This window comes from Bufo gargarizans, chromosome 3 (genome assembly GCF_014858855.1).
Source record: "Bufo gargarizans isolate SCDJY-AF-19 chromosome 3, ASM1485885v1, whole genome shotgun sequence".
In the NCBI taxonomy this organism is placed as follows: domain Eukaryota; kingdom Metazoa; phylum Chordata; class Amphibia; order Anura; family Bufonidae; genus Bufo; species Bufo gargarizans.
In genome coordinates, this window is record NC_058082.1 from 420,764,464 (window position 1) to 420,777,140 (window position 12,677).

Genomic DNA, 12,677 nt, shown 5'->3' on the forward strand with positions numbered 1-12,677 from the left:
GAGGTGGAGGAGGATGAGGATGAAGCATGGTCACAGCGGGGTGGCACCCAACGCAGCTCGGGTCCATCACTGGTGCGTGGCTGGGGGGAAAGGCAGGACGATGACGATACGCCTCCCACAGAGGACAGCTTGTCCTTACCCCTGGGCAGCCTGGCACACATGAGCGACTACATGCTGCAGTGCCTGCGCAACGACAGCAGAGTTGCCCACATTTTAACCTGTGCGGACTACTGGGTTGCCACCCTGCTGGATCCACGCTACAAAGACAATGTGCCCACCTTACTTCCTGCACTGGAGCGTGATAGGAAGATGCGCGAGTACAAGCGCACGTTGGTAGACGCGCTACTGAGAGCATTCCCAAATGTCACAGGGGAACAAGTGGAAGCCCAAGGCCAAGGCAGAGGAGGAGCAAGAGGTCGCCAAGGCAGCTGTGTCACGGCCAGCTCCTCTGAGGGCAGGGTTAGCATGGCAGAGATGTGGAAAACTTTTGTCAACACGCCACAGCTAACTGCACCACCACCTGATACGCAACGTGTTAGCAGGAGGCAACATTTCACTAACATGGTGGAACAGTACATGTGCACACCCCTCCACGTACTGACTGATGGTTCGGCCCCATTCAACTTCTGGGTCTCTAAATTGTCCACGTGGCCAGAGCTAGCCTTTTATGCCTTGGAGGTGCTGGCCTGCCCGGCGGCCAGCGTTTTGTCTGAACGTGTATTCAGCACGGCAGGGGGCGTCATTACAGACAAACGCAGCCGCCTGTCTACAGCCAATGTGGACAAGCCGACGTTCATAAAAATGAACCAGGCATGGATCCCACGGGATCTGTCCGTCCCTTGTCCAGATTAGACATTAACTACCTCCCCTTAACCATATATTATTGGACTCCAGGGCACTTCCTCATTCAATCCTATTTTTATTTTCATTTTACCATTATATTGCGAGGCTACCCAAAGTTGAATGAACCTCTCCTCTGTCTGGGTGCCGGGGCCTAAATATATGCCAATGGACTGTTCCAATGTTGGGTGACGTGAAGCCTGATTCTCTGCTATGACATGCAGACTGATTCTCTGCTGACATGAAGCCAGATCCTCTGTTACGGGACCTCTCTCCTCTGCCTGGGTGCTGGGCCCAAATTTATGACAATGGACTGTTGCAGTGGTGGGTGACGTGAAGCCTGATTCTCTGCTATGACATGAAGACTGATTCTCTGCTGACATGAAGCCAGATTGTCTGTTACGGGACCTCTCTCCTCTGCCTGGGTGCTGGGCCTAAATATATGCCAATGGACTGTTGCAGTGGTGGCTGACGTGAAGCCTCATTCTCTGCTATGACATGCAGACTAATTCTCTGCTGACATGAAGCCAGATTGTCTGTTACGGGACCTTTCTCCTCTGCCTGGGTGCTGGGCCTAAATTTATGACAATGGACTGTTGCAGTGGTGGGTGACGTGAAGCCTGATTCTCTGCTATGACATGCAGACTGATTCTCTGCTGACATGAAGCCAGATCCTCTGTTACGGGACCTCTCTCCTCTGCCTGTGTGCTGGGCCTAAATATATGCCAATGGACTGTTGCACTGGTGGCTGACGTGAAGCCTGATTCTCTGCTATGATATGAAGACTGATTCTCTGCTGACATGAAGCCAGATTGTCTGTTACGGGACCTCTCTCCTCTGCCTGGGTGCTGGGCCTAAATATATGCCAATGGACTGTTGCAGTGGTGGCTGACATGAAGCCTCATTCTCTGCTATGACATGCAGACTAATTCTCTGTTGACATGAAGCCAGATTGTCTGTTACGGGACCTCTCTCCTCTGCCTGGGTGCTGGGCCTAAATTTATGCCAATGGACTGTTGCAGTGGTGGGTGACGTGAAGCCTGATTCTCTGCTATGACATGCAGACTGATTCTCTGCTGACATGAAGCCAGATTGTCTGTTACGGGACCTCTCTCCTCTGCCTGGGTGCTGGGCCTAAATATATGCCAATGGACTGTTGCAGTGGTGGCTGACGTGAAGCCTCATTCTCTGCTATGACATGCAGACTAATTCTCTGCTGACATGAAGCCAGATTGTCTGTTACGGGACCTCTCTCCTCTGCCTGGGTGCTGGGCCTAAATTTATGACAATGGACTGTTGCAGTGGTGGGTGACGTGAAGCCTGATTCTCTGCTATGACATGCAGACTGATTCTCTGCTGACATGAAGCCAGATTGTCTGTTACGGGACCTCTCTCCTCTGCCTGGGTGCTGGGCCTAAATATATGCCAATGGACTGTTGCAGTGGTGGCTGACGTTAAGCCTCATTCTCTGCTATGACATGCAGACTAATTCTCTGCTGACATGAAGCCAGATTGTCTGTTACGGGACCTCTCTCCTCTGCCTGGGTGCTGGGCCTAAATTTATGACAATGGACTGTTGCAGTGGTGGCTGACGTGAAGCCTGATTCTCTGCTATGACATGCAGACTGATTCTCTGCTGACATGAAGCCAGATTGTCTGTTACGGGACCTCTCTCCTCTGCCTGGGTGCTGGGCCTAAATATATGCCAATGGACTGTTGCAGTGGTGGCTGACGTGAAGCCTCATTCTCTGCTATGACATGCAGACTAATTCTCTGCTGACATGAAGCCAGATTGTCTGTTACGGGACCTCTCTCCTCTGCCTGGGTGCTGGGCCTAAATTTATGCCAATGGACTGTTGCAGTGGTGGGTGACGTGAAGCCTGATTCTCTGCTATGACATGCAGACTGATTCTCTGCTGACATGAAGCCAGATTGTCTGTTACGGGACCTCTCTCCTCTGCCTGGGTGCTGGGCCTAAATATATGCCAATGGACTGTTGCAGTGGTGGCTGACGTGAAGCCTCATTCTCTGCTATGACATGCAGACTAATTCTCTGCTGACATGAAGCCAGATCCTCTGTTACGGGACCTCTCTCCTCTGCCTGTGTGCTGGGCCTAAATATATGCCAATGGACTGTTGCACTGGTGGCTGACGTGAAGCCTGATTCTCTGCTATGATATGAAGACTAATTCTCTGCTGACATGAAGCCAGATTGTCTGTTACGGGACCTCTCTCCTCTGCCTGGGTGCTGGGCCTAAATATATGCCAATGGACTGTTGCAGTGGTGGCTGACGTGAAGCCTCATTCTCTGCTATGACATGCAGACTAATTCTCTGCTGACATGAAGCCAGATCCTCTGTTACGGGACCTCTCTCCTCTGCCTGTGTGCTGGGCCTAAATATATGCCAATGGACTGTTGCACTGGTGGCTGACGTGAAGCCTGATTCTCTGCTATGATATGAAGACTGATTCTCTGCTGACATGAAGCCAGATTGTCTGTTACGGGACCTCTCTCCTCTGCCTGGGTGCTGGGCCTAAATATATGCCAATGGACTGTTGCAGTGGTGGCTGATGTGAAGCCTCATTCTCTGCTATGACATGCAGACTAATTCTCTGCTGACATGAAGCCAGATTGTCTGTTACGGGACCTCTCTCCTCTGCCTGGGTGCTGGGCCTAAATTTATGACAATGGACTGTTGCAGTGGTGGGTGACGTGAAGCCTGATTCTCTGCTATGATATGAAGACTGATTCTCTGCTGACATGAAGCCAGATTGTCTGTTACGGGACCTCTCTCCTCTGCCTGGGTGCTGGGCCTAAATATATGCCAATGGACTGTTGCAGTGGTGGGTGACGTGAAGCCTGATTCTCTGCTATGACATGCAGACTAATTCTCTGCTGACATGAAGCCAGATTGTCTGTTACGGGACCTCTCTCCTCTGCCTGGGTGCTGGGCCTAAATTTATGACAATGTACTGTTGCAGTGGTGGGTGACGTGAAGCCTGATTCTCTGCTATGATATGAAGACTGATTCTCTGCTGACATGAAGCCAGATTGTCTGTTACGGGACCTCTCTCCTCTGCCTGGGTGCTGGGCCTAAATATATGCCAATGGACTGTTGCAGTGGTGACTGACGTGAAGCCTCATTCTCTGCTATGACATGCAGACTAATTCTCTGCTGACATGAAGCCAGATTGTCTGTTACGGGACCTCTCTCCTCTGCCTGGGTGCTGGGCCTAAATTTATGACAATGTACTGTTGCAGTGGTGGGTGACGTGAAGCCTGATTCTCTGCTATGACATGAAGACTGATTCTCTGCTGACATGAAGCCAGATTGTCTGTTACGGGACCTCTCTCCTCTGCCTGGGTGCTGGGCCTAAATATATGCCAATGGACTGTTGCAGTGGTGGGTGACGTGAAGCCTGATTCTCTGCTATGACATGCAGACTAATTCTCTGCTGACATGAAGCCAGATTGTCTGTTACGGGACCTCTCTCCTCTGCCTGGGTGCTGGGCCTAAATTTATGACAATGGACTGTTGCAGTGGTGGGTGACGTGAAGCCTGATTCTCTGCTATGACATGCAGACTGATTCTCTGCTGACATGAAGCCAGATCCTCTGTTACGGGACCTCTCTCCTCTGCCTGGGTGCTGGGCCTAAATATATGCCAATGGACTTTTGCAGTGGTGGCTGACGTGAAGCCTCATTCTCTGCTATGACATGCAGACTAATTCTCTGTTGACATGAAGCCAGATCCTCTGTTACGGGACCTCTCTCCTCTGCCTGTGTGCTGGGCCTAAATATATGCCAATGGACTGTTGCACTGGTGGCTGACGTGAAGCCTGATTCTCTGCTATGATATGAAGACTGATTCTCTGCTGACATGAAGCCAGATTGTCTGTTACGGGACCTCTCTCCTCTGCCTGGGTGCTGGGCCTAAATTTATGACAATGGACTGTTGCAGTGGTGGCTGACGTGAAGCCTGATTCTCTGCTATGACATGCAGACTGATTCTCTGCTGACATGAAGCCAGATCCTCTGTTACGGGACCTCTCTCCTCTGCCTGGGTGCTGGGCCTAAATTTATGAAAATGGACTGTTGCAGTGGTGGGTGACGTGAAGCCTGATTCTCTGCTATGATATGAAGACTGATTCTCTGCTGACATGAAGCCAGATTCTCTGTTACGGGACCTCTCTCCTCTGCCTGGGTGCCGGGGCCTAAATATCTGAGAATGGACTGTTCCAGTGGTGGGTGACGGGAAGCCAGATTCTCTGCTATGGGACCTCTCTCCAATTGATTTTGGTTAATTTTTATTTATTTAATTTTTATTTTAATTAATTTCCCTATCCACATTTGTTTGCAGGGGATTTACCTACATGTTGCTGCCTTTTGCATCCCTCTAGCCCTTTCCTGAGCTGTTTTACAGCCGTTTTAGTGCCGAAAAGTTCGGGTCCCCATTGACTTCAATGGGGTTCGGGTTCGGGACGAAGTTCGGATCGGGTTCGGATCCCGAACCCGAACATTTCCGGGAAGTTCGGCCGAACTTCTCGAACCCGAACATCCAGGTGTTCGCTCAACTCTAATAGTGACCTATCCACCAGTGAGGAGTCCACTGATACTGCTCCATGCACTCCGGAACCACCACCGAATCAAGAGCTTCTTGCTATGAAAGGAAAAGGGTCTATCCTTTATTGCTGGCCTGTGCATCTGTCACCTACCAGGAAAAGGCCAAGGCTTACAGAGGATCCTCCAGAGAAGGGTGATCCTGCATTTCTAAGTTCTGCCACAGAAGGCCACCAGAGGACCGCAGATGAAGTTTCTGCTGGAGTTACAGCTGCAGAGAGCACCAGAGCTAACAGTTACAGCAATGAGGATATCGCTCCGCTTAAAGGACTTTTGTGCCCTCAAGTTTGGGACCCAGGAGAAAGACTTCAGGTCCCTCATCTAAGGAGACCCAGTGCTGTGAGAATAAAATCATCCATTGGACTACTGAAGCCACAACGTGGACTGCTTCTGGCAGGTGGCCCATTTGCTGTTTTGTTGCACTGAGTTCTGTCTCTCCCAGAAGAGCACGCATTGTTAGGTCTCCACCCAGTACAACTGACCCCAAGTTGCGCTCATCAGCACCCAATTCCTTTTTTCCCCCTCCTCAGGTTAAGTGAGAACCCCCACCCGCCTTGAGGGTCCTCATTAAAATTGCTGCTATCTCAGGTAATCAATAGTAGGGGCCTCACCTGTGTGTTTTTGCTACCACCTTCCAACTACCACCCATGGGTCGGGAGCCTTCCACATATTTTTGCACTATGTGCTACAGTTTTGCAGAGTTATAAGCCAACACCCAATGAAAAGACTAAAATGTTTACCTGAGCTCTTTGTGATTTCTACTGTCATATTTTTGCACTATTTTTGCCTTAAGGTTTTATAGGTTCTGCAACATTCAAGCACTTTTGCCCATTGTATGGACTATTTTACGGGTACAACAATGTGATCTATGCACTTTTTGTATGGACTTTAGTTAAATAATATTGTAAGCCAGATAGCTAGCACCTTTCTTCTTTGCTCATATAGACTGCCTCTGAGGACTCAATAATACTAATTGTTTTATGTTACCTTGTGTTAGCTTAGAAAGCCTAGGCATGGTACTGTATTATTGCTACACAAGGAGGACCAAGTGGTAAGTTACAAGCAGGTCTAACATGGTCAAGGGTTAGCCCATACTAGGGCTCAGTATCCACAACAGGATTATTTAAGCGCTTTGTGCATTCTTTTTGGTTCTCTGGTTATTACCGAGAGGGACAACTGTGAATAGACACCCTAGTCATACGGGCAGGGACCTAGTGGTAGCCGTTGCTATGTCAGTCTATGTATGTAATAGAAAATAGTCTCATGTAGCACTCTAACCTTCCTTAGGTACCCTTAGAGCACACCCTATGAACACGCCAAGGGCAGCTTGGTTGTTACCACCCCTGCACCCTGCTACTGTCTTTAATGGTCTAACACAGTGGTGGGCAAACTTTTTTGTCAACTGAGCCAAATATCGCCAAAACCACGATTGAAATTTCTTTTGAGAGACACATTTTTAAAACCTAAAATATATAGGAAGGAAGCGCATGCTGAAGTGAATGAGTCCAGGATCCGGGATATGAGTGCTACAGAGTGCTTCCGTGGTGCTTCTGGCTGTGCCTCCTAGGAGGTAGAAGGAGGTACACTGACTCTGACTTGTAGCCTGCAGCGGTGTTCTGTTTCTGGCAGATTTCACTGCCCGGGAAGTTTTCAATACCCCTTGTCACTTCCTCCTCGTTCCGACGTCTACTCTGGAAGGAGGTGCGTACTTCCGGCCCTACTGTGATGCGCGTGCGCTAATACTAGTTAGCGAACACGCCCTCTCTTGCTTTACGGAACGCAAATGCGTCCCACACACAAGATTCAATTCCTCTGTAGGGAAAGAGCCGCATTGAAGGGTCTAAAGAGCCTGCTTGTGGCTCGCGAGTCGCACTTTGCCGACCACTGTGCTAGAGCATCTGTAAAAGCAGTGTAAAGCAGTGAATGATTTTGTCATGCACTAGACCACCTCAGCAAGAAGCATGTGCATTTTTGAGGTCAGACAGTGGCAGTTCATCAGAGATGGGTGTCACATACTCAGGACCTTCAAAGAGCCCACCATATAGACAGACAGATAAAAAGTCCAATGGAGCAGGAAGTGAAAAATGAGGACCTAGCACTGGAGTAGCAGCAGGAGGAGAAGGAGTCGCTTGTGCAGGAGGACAATGATGATGATTAAAGCATTGGCTATGATGACCAATGATCCCCTTTGGGGTTGGTGCCGGAAAGAACTGGGATCTTGGGCATCCTGGCAAGCATGGCAAGCTGTATGCTTGCTTACTTACTTACAGGTGTATCCTTACTATCAAGCAATCTTATGATTATTGGATAGCCATGCTTTTAGACCTTTGCTTTCCAAGCAAAACAGGGGAATGTTTTCCTGTTGCTGAAAAGTAGGACACAGTGCTTTATTACCAGGATACTGTGTGTACACAGATTTCTGTAGCTTTCGGCAAGCAGACCCCTGCTGCATATGTTTGATCAGCAGGACCCCCCCCCCCCCCCCCCTCCCAACACTGCTACCACAAGCAGCAGAAGCCGCAGCAAAAGCAGTCAGTTCAGCCTTATGAACATGATTACACAGTTTTTCATGTGCTGCACCAGGCTGACAGAAATCAACAAACAGAGACGTACTGACTGAACAATACCATGTTCCCTGAGCCCATGGACGTCTGGGCAGGCAGCTGGAGCTGTGGCTGGAACCGGCCCAGTTTGCTTTCACTGTTCTGTCTTTAGCACAGCAGGTGGCGTTGTCACAGAAAAAGTTGTCCTCCGTCAGTTTACAAAACATAATTTTAGTAAAATTAACAAGGCATGCGTCTGTGAGGCTTTTCAGACAATGAATCTGGCTGAGGCCAATGAATAGATCTGCCATTGCTAATGTGGGCTATTGATCTCCAGCCCCATCACGTCACTGTTGCTGTCTGCCATTATGTCACGTACTGTATATCTGCTGCCGCTGCGGCCGCAGGTGCTACTTCCCACTGCTAATCTCACTCCTGCCTCATCCATTACACCTAGGCTACATTCACATTGTCGTTATGCAATCCGGAAGGCTGTTCCAGCACAGAGAAGCCTGCCGGACCTTCTACTTCACCGCCGGATCCCAATTGACTGCAATGAGGTCCGGTTGTGACCTGGATGATATCCAGCATACCGGTTTTTGACTGGACAATACTGTTGCATACAACTTTTTTTGTCTGTGCAACAGCCGGCATTTGTGCTGGATCAGGCACGTTTCGTGCCTGATCCAGCACAAATGCCGGCTGCTGCACAGAGATGTAAATGCAGCCTAAGGCTACTTTCACATCTACGTTTTTAATTCAGGTTTTGAGATCTGGCAGAGGATCTTAAAACCTGAATTAAAAGGATCAGTTCCATTTAATACATTCCAGGCTTGTTCAACTTAAGAAAAAGCCACTGTTTCTGCTGACAATTAACACTTGTGTGTATCTAAATATGTGCACGCATTATGCCCCTGTTAATGCATAATTTTTTAATGCTTGTGCAGAACAAGCAACTGTTTTTTTATTACAATGTGTATGTGTGTATACAGTAAGTTGGAGCAGGGATCTGCCCTGTTACAGCAAATTTTTTGGACGCTTGATCCCAACAAGACATTTTGTTTTTCTTATAACAGCAAATGTTTTTACCAATCATCTGCCCCCAATAGGTGACAATTTTTGGAAGGTGTCTATTATTAACCCTTTCAAGACCAGGCCAAAAAAAGATCTGAATGTTCAGCAAATTTTTCATGATTTTGTGCATGTGGTGGTTTAGTAACCCTAACTTTTTTATTTGTTGTTGTCTTAATACTTAGGACTTATTAGCATGTTTTTTTTAATTATTTTTTAATTATTGTTTTTTATTTCTTAAGTATTAAAACTGACACAAAAATGTATTATTGCAATGCGTTCCCTATTTTATGACAATTGTTTTGATATATAACATCTATAGGTTTGAGTGAACAAGGTGACTATGGCTTCCGTTAGTGATGGCATTTATAAAAATAAAAATAAAACTACTTTTTTTTATTTGTATTTTTTTACTTATACTTTAATTTATTTTTGGCACATAATATGTCCCTGTTACACAAAGAGGTGAGGAAGGGTGTACGACTAATTCCAACCACACCTCCTGCCTACTTGCACTTACTCGTCCTAGGTAACAGAGAGCAACTGGGCGGCGGTCCCTGACCTGAGTAAGTGCAAGGGGAACACACAAGACAAACAAACACAAAGAATTCAAGCTAGCAATGACTATATCAGGAGATAACCGCGGTACCAGGAAGGTTGCAGAAGCCAAACCATACAAGGAAAGGATCAATACCAGGAGATGCAAACACGACCAGGGAGCAGGCGAAGAAGAGTCAAAATATGACCCAGGGGTCAATACCAGGAGATGCAAACATGACCAGGGAACAGGCGAATCCGAAAACGAGAAAAGTGTCGCGAGTCAAATACCAATACCAGGAATTTCTCAGGATAGATACACCAAGTAATGGACCTTAATCACAGGCAACCTGTGGCCAGCAGGCTGCCTGATTAAATAGTGGAGGAGAGGAGTCATGTGACGTGGCCAGCATCACATGACTCACTCTCCTGCATACAGCTCAGACTTATTGCCATCACCATGGGAGAGGAGGACGCCGGCCATGCTAATGAGGAGTGCGTGGCCGGGTCCTCCCCGCTCCCTGTTGCTATGGAGACGAGGACGCAGCGCACGTCCTCGCCCTACTCTCCCTGCAGGTAGCGGGCAGCACAGAGGCGAAGCGGCGCAACCCTGGCATCCTGTAACAGTACCCCCCATTCTACGAGGGGCCATCGGACCCAAAGTGGCTGGAGAAGGTCTCTCTCCGGAAGAGAAAGATGACTTTTTTTTTCCAACTTAGTAGCATGAATCCTATTCACTGGCACCCTAGATCTCTCCTCAGGTCCATAACCGATCCATTGAACAAGGTACTGAAATGAGTTTTGAATTCTCCTTACATCAATGATTTTAGATATAATAAACTCTTCTTGACTGTCCACCAGTATCGGGGAAGTGACTGCCTGTGACGAAACTATGGGTGGAAGATATTTCTTAAGCAAAGCTTTATGAAATACGTCGTAAATGCGAAACGATTCTGGCAGCTTCAACCTAAACTATACAGGATTAATAATGTCGAGAATTTCATATGGTCTAACGAATTGTGGCGTAAGTTTCTTAGACGACCCTTTAATTGACACATTTTTTGTGGACAACCAAACCTTCTCCCCAACCTTAAAATCCACCCCTTTGGAACACTTCCTATTAGTCTCCTGGGCCTTTACCAGGTTCGATTGAATCCAAGCCCAAAATGTGCACAGTTCTGAAATAACACACAATCAGCTTCAGGTTAGGTGAGGAAGCAGATGAACAGGAATTATATCAAGGATGGAAATCTAAATTACAGAAAAACGGAGATACTCCTATAGAAGAGTTTACATGGTTATTGAAAGTGAAATAAAAAAAAAAGCACAATTCCTCCAAAGTTTTTGGGGTCATTGCAAATATGGCAATATCAAATGTCATAGTAACCAATTGGAGTCCCGCAATTTTGCCTAATCCCACAGATGCCCTGATTGCTATTGAATGTGGATACTGAGGGGTTAAATGACTGGGTTCAGTAGTGATGTCAATAAAACACTTAGGGTGAGATAGAGCAGTTAATATTAGGTGCATAATAATGTCTATGTTGTCTGGTCTCTCTGCATTTCCTCCCTCCATAGATTTCTATGGGATGATGTAATGGAATTTCTTCAGTGAGCAGGCATCCCTTCACAAGATGAATTTCTCACAAATTTCACACATTTCAGAGAGAAAGTCAGTTTAGAGAACTACAATATTACACAATACAGTATTATATTCACAAAAACACAAATGCAATCGCACTCTGCAACCAGCACTCTGCCCTGCCTCTATGCTGGATGTTGAATGAGGCATTGGTGTACATTTTGTCCAAAGCATAATAAGCCACTCACCACGTCAAGGTTGCCTCCATGAGTGGTCCCTAACACTAGCTCCTACCTGTTATGGGCCATGACAGCCACACAAAGTCCAGGGAGCGCAGGTACAGCATGCACGCAAAGCACACTCTGCTTTTAACCCCGTCCGGTGCCATTACAGCTTTCATCGGATCCAGGGATGCAAGTACCAACATGCATAGCACCTACCAGTAGCCATTTGGCTCCAGGAGAAGTATATAGTGGGCTCAGCATGTTGGTACTTGCATCCCTAGGTCCGATGAAAGCTGTAATGGCACCGGACGGGGTTAAAAGCAGAGTGTGCTTGGCGTGCATGCTGTACCTGCGCTCCCTGGACTTTGTGTGGCTGTCATGGCCCATAACAGGTAGGAGCTAATGACATTAATCCATTCACAATCTCATGCTCTTCCAGAGGTTTTTGTAAGATTACTGGGTAGTTTCTCTGCCTACAAGATATTATCACAGATTTTGGAGTTCTCAAAACTGAATTTATAACATGAAAAGAGTTGAGAAAAATATCTTAATCCTAACTTCTACAAACCTATAAATACAGAATCAACCCCTTCAGTGCTAAGTTTAAAGTTCAGTGAATAGAATATAAACAATATTTCTTCATCACTTTCACTTTAAAATATCACTTTCTTGTGTAGGCTGGGCTGAGTTTTCTTAAAATATATATATATTTTGAATAAATCCTATTTAAATTGTTATTATTAAGGTAATGATTATTTTTCTCCTTCCTAAGTACAACAGAAAAATTGTCCAAATATGAATCTTTATGTAAAAAACTATGATTTAACTCAAGCCTTACTGACTAGTGATTTAAATCGTGATTTAAATCGGTTTGATTTAAATCAAATCCACCCTGGGTGCAGGTCTCACCTCTGAAACCTGCTCCTACCAAAAGAATAGGGCCCCGAAGTAAATAAAGAGCAAGCCGCACATGAGCAGCTTTCTCAATTCAGTACTATGGGATTTACAAAATAACCAAGCATGCTCACTTAGCTATTTTCAGAAGTCCCATAGGAATGAAAGAAGATGACACTGCACATGCGTCATGTGCACTCCCATGGAAAGGCCCCATTATTATTTTTTAGATGGGAGCGGGACCCGCATCTATCAGCCATTTATAGCATATCCTATCGCTCTGCCAGACATGTCCAGATGTGACGACCCTTTTAACATCTGAATACTGTATTTATGACAGAAAGTAAAAACACTGCAAAAAGAAA